Here is a 9,991-nt window from a genome sequence, read left to right on the forward strand (position 1 = left end):
ATCATATTATTGGATTGAATTAAATTAGTTTGTACTTCTTGAACTATTATTATTTTATCCGATATTTCCTTAATTCTACTCTCATGATTATTTAACAAAGGTTCCATAACTTGTATCGTTTTTTGAGAAGTATTTATTATACTAGTTAATGAAGAGATTGACTTTTCTAGTATTATTAACGCATTCCAAATAGTATCTAAAGTTATTATGTTTGGTTTAGTTAATTTTTTTATAGTGAAACCAGTACTCAACCCACCTTCTCGGCAGGCTTCAGAAATCAATTTGATTTCTCCTGCAAAGTCTGTCCCCCTCCCCCCCCCCCTTGCCTACTCGTTTCTTTAGACATTTCTGCTGTTACTTGGTTACTTAACAAATTTTTCTCATTCACATTAGTAATCATCAGGTTATGCTCCCCACCTGAACCCTCTGACGCCTCTCCCAGTGTTGAGGCTGCAGCTGGGGCAAAGTATCCCTCAATTTGAGGTTGTAAAGGTGTGGTTGGTGCTGGGGCAGAGAACTCCAGCCTCAAACGGCCCCTACGCTTCGTATGGGGCATTATCTTATTTTAAGTAATTGAACTAAAATTGAGGGGCTTACCAATCCGGCCTCTCCTTGAAAATTTCCTTTGATCCTTTATGGAGGTTTTAGAGAGGTTTCAATCCAGCAACTACAAATCGGAGGTGATGGTATCTAAGGATGATACACTTGATCTTGGCAAAGTCAGAAACAAAGTCGAAACTAAGTCGCATGCACCGCTTTGGCGTGCGCGGCTTAGGCGACGCACCGGCGGTTGCACCGCACCGCAAAGTGTTCCGGCCTTAAGGACCCCACCGGGCCCAATGAGATGACGTCACACGGGAGGGCAGCAGCAGCAACTCCGTTGGGGCCGGGAAAAGCAGTCCTCACCCCCGGTAAGCCCCGCAGCTCTTATCCACTCCTTTTTCCTCTCCTTCACCTCACAGAATGCGCAAAGTGTACCAGCTTTAAGGACCCCACTGGGCCCAATCAGATGACGTCACATAGGAGGGCAGCGGCAACTCTGTTGGGGCCGGGAAAAGCAGTCCTCACCCCCGCAGCTCTTATCTAATCCTTTTTCCTCTCCTTCACCTCACAGAATGCGCAAAGTGTACCGGCTTTAAGGACCCCACCGGGCCCAATCAGATGACGTCACACGGGAGGGCAGCGGCAACTCTGTTGGGGCCGGGAAAAGCATTCCTCAACCCCCGGTAAGCACCGCAGCTCTTATCCACTCCTTTTTCCTCTCCTTCACCTCACAGAATGCGCAAATTGTACCGGCTTTAAAGACCCCACCGGGCCCAATCAGATGACGTCACACGGGAGGGCAGCGGCATCTCCGTTGAGACCGGGAAAAGCAGTCCTCACCCCCGGTAAGCCCTGCAGCTCTTATCCACTCCTTTTTCCTCTCCTTCACCTCACAGAATGCGCAAAGTGTACCGGCTTTAAGGACCCCACCGGGCACAATCAGATGACGTCACAGGGGAGGGCAGCAGCAACTCCGTTGGGGCCGGGAAAATCAGTCCTCACCCCCGGTAAGCCCCACAGCTTTTATCCACTCCTTTTTCCTCTCCTTCACCTCTAGAATAGAAAATTTTAATGATAGGTTACTAATTACTAGTAATAGATCTGCAATTTCATTTTTTAGTTCTTTCAGAATTCTGGGATGTAAATCATATGATCCAAGCGATGTTCTATTCTTTAGTTTGTCAATTTGCTCTATTACATCTTCCATGTTCACTGTGATTTGTTTCAGTTCTTCTGAATCATCACCTTTAAATACTGTTTCCAGCAGGGTATCTCCCCTACATCCCTTTAAAAGGCCCAGTGCGGGAACGTTGTCTGTGGCGCCCAATGATGACATCACATAGTTCCTGTACAAAAGGCGAGGCCCCGTCCCCAGAACCTCGTCTTGGCAATCGAGTCGACACCTTGGTGTTACAAGTTTGCTGTCCTTGTTCCTGCGTTTACCTGCTTCCTTGATCCAGTCTTATTCCAGTGTTCCTGCATTCATGTGTTCCTGTTTTGTTCCAGTGCTCCTATGTTCCCATGGTCCTCTCTGTGTTCCAGTGCCTCTCCTGATCCCTTCTCTTCGTTCCTCCTCTTGTCGTACCTCCTCGGACTGATTCACGGTACTGACCTCTGCTTGCCTGACCACGTTTGACCACCGCCTGGAACTGACCACTACCTGCCCGACCACTGCCTGCCTTCTGACCATGTTTGACCACTGCCTGGAACCAACCACTACCTGCCTTCTGACCACATTCGACCGCTGCCCGGAACCGACCACTGCTTACCTTCTGATCAGTTTGACCGCCGCCTGGAAATGACCTTTGCTCATCTTAAGCAAAGGTGGGCACACCTCTCCGCGACCTGTCCGGGAGACCCTCTGAAGCCCACCTAAGTCCAGGTGGTCTGGGTACCCAAGGGCTCAACCTGCGGAAACCCCGGATTGCTATTGGCGAAGCTCAGCTAGCTTCCGTCTCCTTGTGTGTTCCACCCCTGGTGGCTGTCACTCTCTGGGTCCGACCAAAGGGTCGTACTAATCCTGCACCAGGCCAAGGGTCCACCTCAGGTGCAACACTATTCCCCCACTGCTATACTCTTCTCCATCACATATAGAATTTCCACCCACAAAAATTCTAGTGTATATTTAGTCTCCTGCAGGATTATTATCCTAACACAAAGTGCCACATCCCCACCAAGTTAATCCACCCTATCACTGAGATATAATTTGTACTCCGATATTGTACTATCCCATTGGTTATCCTCTTTCCACCAGGTCTCCGAGATATCAACCCCTTCATTTAAGGCTATACATTCTAACTCTCCCATCTTACTTTTAAGATGTCTGACATTAGCATACAGATACATTTTTTATTTGTATATTATAACTTTCCTAACAGTTGACACAGATAATTTGGAATCTTTTAACTGAATCTTTTAATATATGGGTATAATGGGCAACTTTTGTTTTTATTGGAGCCTCTCTGTTGGGATGTTCTAACTCCCCTGTTTCTTTAATATCCTTCGAAGATACCTCCCTCCAAACCATGCACTGCAGAGCAAGTATCAGCTATCTCCCTTATAGTTTAAAAACTGTTCTATTGCCTATTAAAAGGTTAGTGCCAGTCTCCTGGTTCCACCCTGATTAAGGTGGAGCCCATCATTTTGCAATAGGTTCCCCCTTCCCCAAAATATTGATAAGTTCCTCACAAAACTAAAACCCTCTTCCCTGCACCATCGTCTCATCCATGGATTGAGACTCTGGAGCTCTGCCTGCCTTTGGGGTCCTGCATGCGGGACCACTTCAGAATGCTACCCTGGAGGTCCTGGATTTCAACTTTCTACCTAAGAGCCTATATTTGGCTTTCAGTACCTTCCTCCCACACCTTCCTATGTTGTTGGTGCCCACATATACCAAGACAGTCGGCTCCTCCCCAGCACTGTCTAAAATCCTATTTAGGTGACATGTAAGGTCTATCACCTTCAAACCAGGCAAGGAAGTTACCAAATGATCCTCACATCTACCAGCCGCCCAGCTATCTACATTCCTAATAATTAACAATTATGACAGCTGACCTAAATCTTCCCTCTTGATGATAAGCTCTTGGACACTCTCCTTGGTGCAAAAGGATAAGGCATCACCTGGAGAGCAGATCCTATTTACAGGATCTCATCCTGCTACACCAAGGGTTATGCTCTCTGTCCAGGAGATTCTGCTCCTCCAAGGCAGCACAGAGGCTGCCAGACTGAAGCTGGAACTTGGCTATTATGTCCCTGAAAGTCTCCTCTATATACCTCTTGGTTTACCTCTACTCTTCCAGATCTGCCACTTTAGCCTCCAAAGATCAGCTAGGAGCTCTTTGCACTGGGTGCACACATGCCACCTTTCACCAGCCAGTAGATAATCATACGTGTGATGCTTGGTGCAAAAGAATGGAAGGCCCCCACCTTACTGCTATACTGCTATCTGCTTCTTAATATTGTAGAGTTCTTAGTTAATTTAAGTTGCTATAGGAGTGAGATGTGCAAATCAGAGTCATTTAAATTTATGTAGTGTAATAAATGTAATTTGACAATGACCTCCAATGAGACAATAATTAATCTATTGATAAGGGCTGGGTCACTCCCTTGTTTTAGATAAATCTCTGATTTATTTTTGGTGTGAAAATGTCTCTTGTCATCTTATATGGGATAAGATTCTATAAATCAAAGAATGTAAGAGAACAAAGGATATCTACAGTCAACAAGGCCTTTTGAAAGGCCTTGTTGACTGTAGATTTCATAAAAGCAAAACGTCAACTGTACCTGGATAAAACATGTTAAATAATTTGAATAATTTAGCATCCTGTAAGCCCTTTCAGATCAAAAGAAATTACATATGCATCTTTCATTTCCAGCATGATGATCAAAATGAATTCCTGGTTCAAAAACAGCATCTAGCAGTGATTCTCAACCCTGTCCTGGGGACCCCCCCAGCCAGTCGGGTTTTCAGGATATCCACAATGAATATGCATGAGAGAAAATTTGCAAACACTGCCTCCATAACATGCAAATTTTCTCTCATGCATATTCATTGTGGATATCCTGAAAACCATTTTGGTTGGGAGGAATTGTTTTTGTCACCATTTCTGCCCAGGAGAAGGAGTTTAGGATTTCTAATTGAAAGATCCATGTTAATACCAGAGAAGAACAGGAGACTCAGTATCTTACTAGGAGCCCATTGTCCACCACCTGGAGGGCAGGGTTTGTCCTACTGCCTGCCATCATGAGGGACACTTACTCAGAGAAGCAAGATCAAAAAGTATCTGGAGGTGTACTGGAGATTAATTGGAGAGTACCAGCTAATTAATGTTGAAGATGTGTTTTATTTATTTATATTTATTTTTAAAACGTATGACCTGTATCCAACATTCATGGCAGGGTACAATTAAAACATACATAATCAACAAAGTATCAGCGAAGCAACAAAAATAACTATCTAACCAACATAACATAAGCACACAAAAAACACTAACCCTGAACATGTCAAGCATAACATAAATCCCCAATCAATGATAGACTATCAAAGATAATGTATCTTACTGCATTCTAAGCCAATGAAAAAGCATAGTTAAAGGAGCTCAAGCCCGAGGATTCATCAATTTAATTAACTAGTTAGTTCAAATGCCTGTTCAGATAAAAAAAAGTTTTCACTGCTTTTTTAAAAGAACCATTACACTCAAGCAGACATAGCTGTTCAGAAAGGGTATTCCACAGTAGGTGGCCTGCAACCGAGAAGGTCCTCTCATATCTCAAATAAGTGAGTTAAGTGAGGAGAGGGTACTTCCAAAAAGCCATGCTGTGCAGATTTCAGTAAATGAGTGGGTTTGTATATATGCAGAATACCATTTACCTATGCAGGTGGTTGGGTTTTAGAACACCCCACTTGACTGTTCAGTGTATTGCTGGGGCTGGAGGTATCCCTGCAGCAAGGTCTTCAAATAGTGGCATATACCATATGAGAAAGAGAGAGACATTTTTTATTATACACCTTGGATCTTCAAGGTCTATCCTTCTCCCCTTTCAGTGAATCCATGCCCCAGGATGAAAGAACTGGTGTTCCCTGCACCAATCCAGAGTAGGGTTCTACAGTGGTAAGACAGACAAAGACATAATTTGAGAAGAAGCTTGCCAGTTAGGAAAAAACTGCAAAAACTAATTTTAAAAACCTTTTTAAGTACATTCAAAGCAAGTGAGTGAGTCAGTTGGGCTGCTAGATGACAAAGGGGCAAAAGGGATGCTCAGGAAAAACAAGGAAAATACAGAAAAAAATGAATAACTTCTTTGCCTCAGATTTTATTGAGGAGGGAGTATACCCACACCAGAAGCATTCTTTAATGGTGGGGATTCTGAGCAACTAAAACAAATGTGTGACAATGGAAGATGTAATAGATCAGATTGACAAAACTAAAGAGTAACAAATCACCAGGACCAAATGGCACCCACCCCAGAGTTGTAAAAAAATTAAAACATGAAGAGGTCCATATTCAAAAGTCATTTAAATGGATAACGTAATAGTTATCCATCTAAATGGCTTACCCAGCTATATTCAGCTTTTATCTGGTTAAATTTTAGCTGGATAATAAATTAGGAGGCTAGAATTTACTTAGCCAAATAATTTAGGAGCAATTCAGGAGCGTAATTGGGAGGAGTTGAATTAACCTGCTAAGTTAACCAGCTAATTCCAATAGTCAGCTGGCTATGTTCAGTAGTGTGCCTGCACTGTTGAATATGCCTCCAAAGTTAGCTGGATAAGTTTATCTGACTAAGGGGGTTATTTACTAAGCATTTATCCCATAGACACAGAATGGGTGAAAACCTTTAGTAAGTAGACCCCTAACTTTGCTATCTGAACTGTGTCTGAATATAGACCTAAAAATTACTAACCTAGTACTAGTAATCTGTAACCTATCATTTAAAATTGCCACAATACCTGAAGACTGGAAGGTAGCCAATGTGAGGCCAATATTTACAAGGGTAAAAATATAGACCAGTGAGCCTGACATTTGTGCCAGGCACAATGGTAGAAGCTATTATTAAAAACAAAATCACTTGCCATATAGGTAAACATGGCTTAATGGGGAAGAGTCAACATGCTTTTAGCCAAGGAAGTCTTGCCTGACCATGCTTTTAGATTTTTTTGAAGGTATAACTAAACGTAGATAAAAGTGAGCCAGTTGATATAGGTCCTGATTTTAAAAAGCATTTACTTGAGTAAATGTCTTGAAAATTGCTATGATAGTAAGTTATATTTATGCACATAACTCTTTTGAAAATTATCTCCTTAGGGGTAGATTTTCTAAATTTGCGCGATCGCGTACTTGTGTTCGCGCAGCAGGCACAAACAAAAGTACGCTGGATTTTATAAGATACGCGTGTAGCCGCGCGTATCTTATAAAATCCGGGGTCGGCGCGCGCAAGGGGGTGCACATTTGTGCAACCTGCGCGCGCCGAGCCCAGCGCGCGCTGCCTGTTCCCTCCAAGGCCGCTCCGATTTCGGAGCGACCTCAGAGGGAACTTTCCTTCGCCCTTCCCCCACCTAAAAGCAGACGTAAATCTGCGCACACCTGCGGGCTGCTGGCGCGCCATTACCCGACCCGGGGGCTGGTCCGGAGGCCTCGACCATGCCCCCGGGCAGGCGCCATGCCCCCGGCCCCGCCGCGCCACACCCACGAAACGCCGCGTTATTTTAGACGCACCCCCGACACGCCCCTTTTAGAAAGCCCCGGGACTTACGCGCATCCCGGGGCTCTGCGCGCCGGCGGCCTATGCAAAATAGGCGCACCGGCGCGCGAAGGCCCTGCGCGCATAAATCCAGCCAGATTTACGCGCACAGGGCTTTTAAAATCTGCCCCTTAGTGTATTTGGATTTTCAGAAGGCATTTGACAAAGTCCCCCATGACAGACTCCTCAGGAAATTAAAAAGTCATGGGATAGAAGGCAATGTGGATTGGTAACTGTTTAAAAGGCAGGAAACAGAGGGTAGGACTAAATGGTTGGTTTTCAAAATGGAGCAAGGTCATTAGCTGAGTGTCACAGGGTTCAGAACTGGGACCTGTGCTGCTTAATATATTTATAAATGATCTGGAAAAAGGAACCACACACGAGGTGATCATATCTGCAGACGACACAAAATTATTCAAAGTTATTAAAACAGCAGTGGATTGCAAGGTCTTGCAGAAGGGCCTTGCAAGACCAGGTGACGAGGCAACTGAACATAATATAATTAAGCATTGCCATGCTGGGTCAGACCAAAGGTCCATTGAGCCAGCATCATGTCTCTGACGGTGGCCAATCCAGGTCACAGGTACCTGGCTGACCCCATAAAGTAGATTTAATTTCATTCCCAGACAGAGAAAATTGAATATGGAAAAATGCAAACTGATGCACATAAGGAAAAATAATCCCAACTACAGGTACACAATGCTGACTTTTGTATTGGGAATCAACACCTTGGAAAAGCACCTTGGAGTCCTTGTGGACAATACATTGAAATCCTCAGCTCAGTGTGTAGAAGCAGTCAAAAAAAGCAAACAGAATGTTAGTTATGATTCGAAAAGAAATGGTGTATAAAACAGAAACTATCATAATGCCCCTGTATCAAGCCATGGTGCAAACACACCATAAGTATTGTGTACAGTTCTGGTCGCCACATCTCAAAGAAGACATATTGGATCTAGAAGAGGTGCAGAGGAGGACAACCAAAATGGTAAAGGGAATGGAACAGCTCCCCTATGATGAGCGTGCAGGTTAAGGCTCTTCAGCTTGGAAACGAGACAGCTGAGAGGTGACATGATAGAAGTTTATACAATCACGAGTGGGATGGAAAGGTAAATAAAGGATGGTTATTTTCCCTTTCAAATAATACTAAAACAAAGGGACATTCCATGAGACGAACAACCAGGAGGTTTAAAACAAATCATAGAAAGTGCTTTTTCACACTGCACATTTTCAGGCTGTAGAATCTGTTGCCAGAGGACTTAGTCAAAGCGACCGGCATAGCAGGTTTTAAAAGGGATTTGAACAAGTTCCTGGAGCAAAAGTCCATAACACATTATTTACCAGATAGACTAAATAAAGCTATTGCTATCCCTGGGACTGAGTAACAGGAATTAGATCTACTTTATGGGACCTGTCAGGTACTTGTAGCCTGGATTGGCCACTCTCGGAGACAGGATGCTGGGCTCGATGGACCTTAGTCTGACCCAGCATGGCACTTCTTATGCTCTTACATTCCTGTTAATGAGCAATTTTAAACATAGCTTAATACATTGACCCCCTAAGTTTGGTTTTGCTAAGGGATAACCATTTGCTTCTAGCAAGTTTACCTGCCACTTATACAGAAAATTGATGTGGAAGTAAAAATGAGGAACAGAGATCGTCAGAGCTCGTTGTATGTGTACTAGATTTGCATCTCCCTCCAGCTCTGCTGCACACCTGTCTTGGTACTGTGAATCGTGGCTCAGTTCCATTATTCTGGGTACAGTGCCACCGAAAAGCTGGAGTTCTTAACAGTTTAGTAAATGAGGTTTATGTCAAACGAGTACCTGGTGTCTCGACATGCCTGCTGAACTTCTTCGTGGTTAATAATGACAGGTTCTGCTGTGGTTTATAACACCTCGGCGCTCCCTGTAGGAAACACAAGAGACACCCTGTCCAAGACAGAAGAATTCCTTAAGATACTTTTTGCTTGTTTTGCAGCAATATGTGCTGATCAAAGCAAATACCCTGTTTTGGACTCTATGCATCTGCATAACTGGCAGATGTTGTACCAAAATAAATTCAACAAAGCTTAGCAGGTGCTAAAAACAAGTAGGTTACTGTACATAAGTCATAGCAAAGAGAGGACGAGAACATTGCTTTACTTACTAAGCCAGTTCAATGCACGTACATGCAAAAGATTTCAGTTCACGGCTTTAATTCCGTTTTTGTTCCTTATGCCAGATAGGGCTGGGAGAACAGCAGAGGCTTTTGGGAAGAGGGTGGTTTGTATTAGTGATTCAATAGCTTTCGACAAATTCTAAGTTAATTCAAAAACATATAAACAGTAATGTATGCTAAGTGCATTAAATGTATATCCAGGGTGGATCTCGCTGGTCAGGTGTCCTTCAATATAATCCCTTTTGGATTTATTATCCAAGTCCTGTATTAGCAGCACAATGGGAATCTCTCTTAACTCTAAACATTATCCTACGGTGGGAATGGGAGAGGGAGAAACGAAGACAGGATAGCCCTTCCTTCATGGTCACATTTTTGCCACCTACTTAGCCCTTTTCCTCCTCCTCCTCCTCCCTTCCCCTCTGTACCACTGGCATTACAGCGACAATCCCCCAACTGATAGACGGGAACTACAAATCTGTCCAAATCACGATGCAAGCACACTTTTTTAGAAAATCACTTCTCACCACTGAGCGAGGTTGGGCTCATTTCT

The sequence above is a fragment of the Rhinatrema bivittatum genome, chromosome 8, assembly GCF_901001135.1.
Source record: "Rhinatrema bivittatum chromosome 8, aRhiBiv1.1, whole genome shotgun sequence".
Classification (NCBI taxonomy): Eukaryota; Metazoa; Chordata; class Amphibia; order Gymnophiona; family Rhinatrematidae; genus Rhinatrema; species Rhinatrema bivittatum.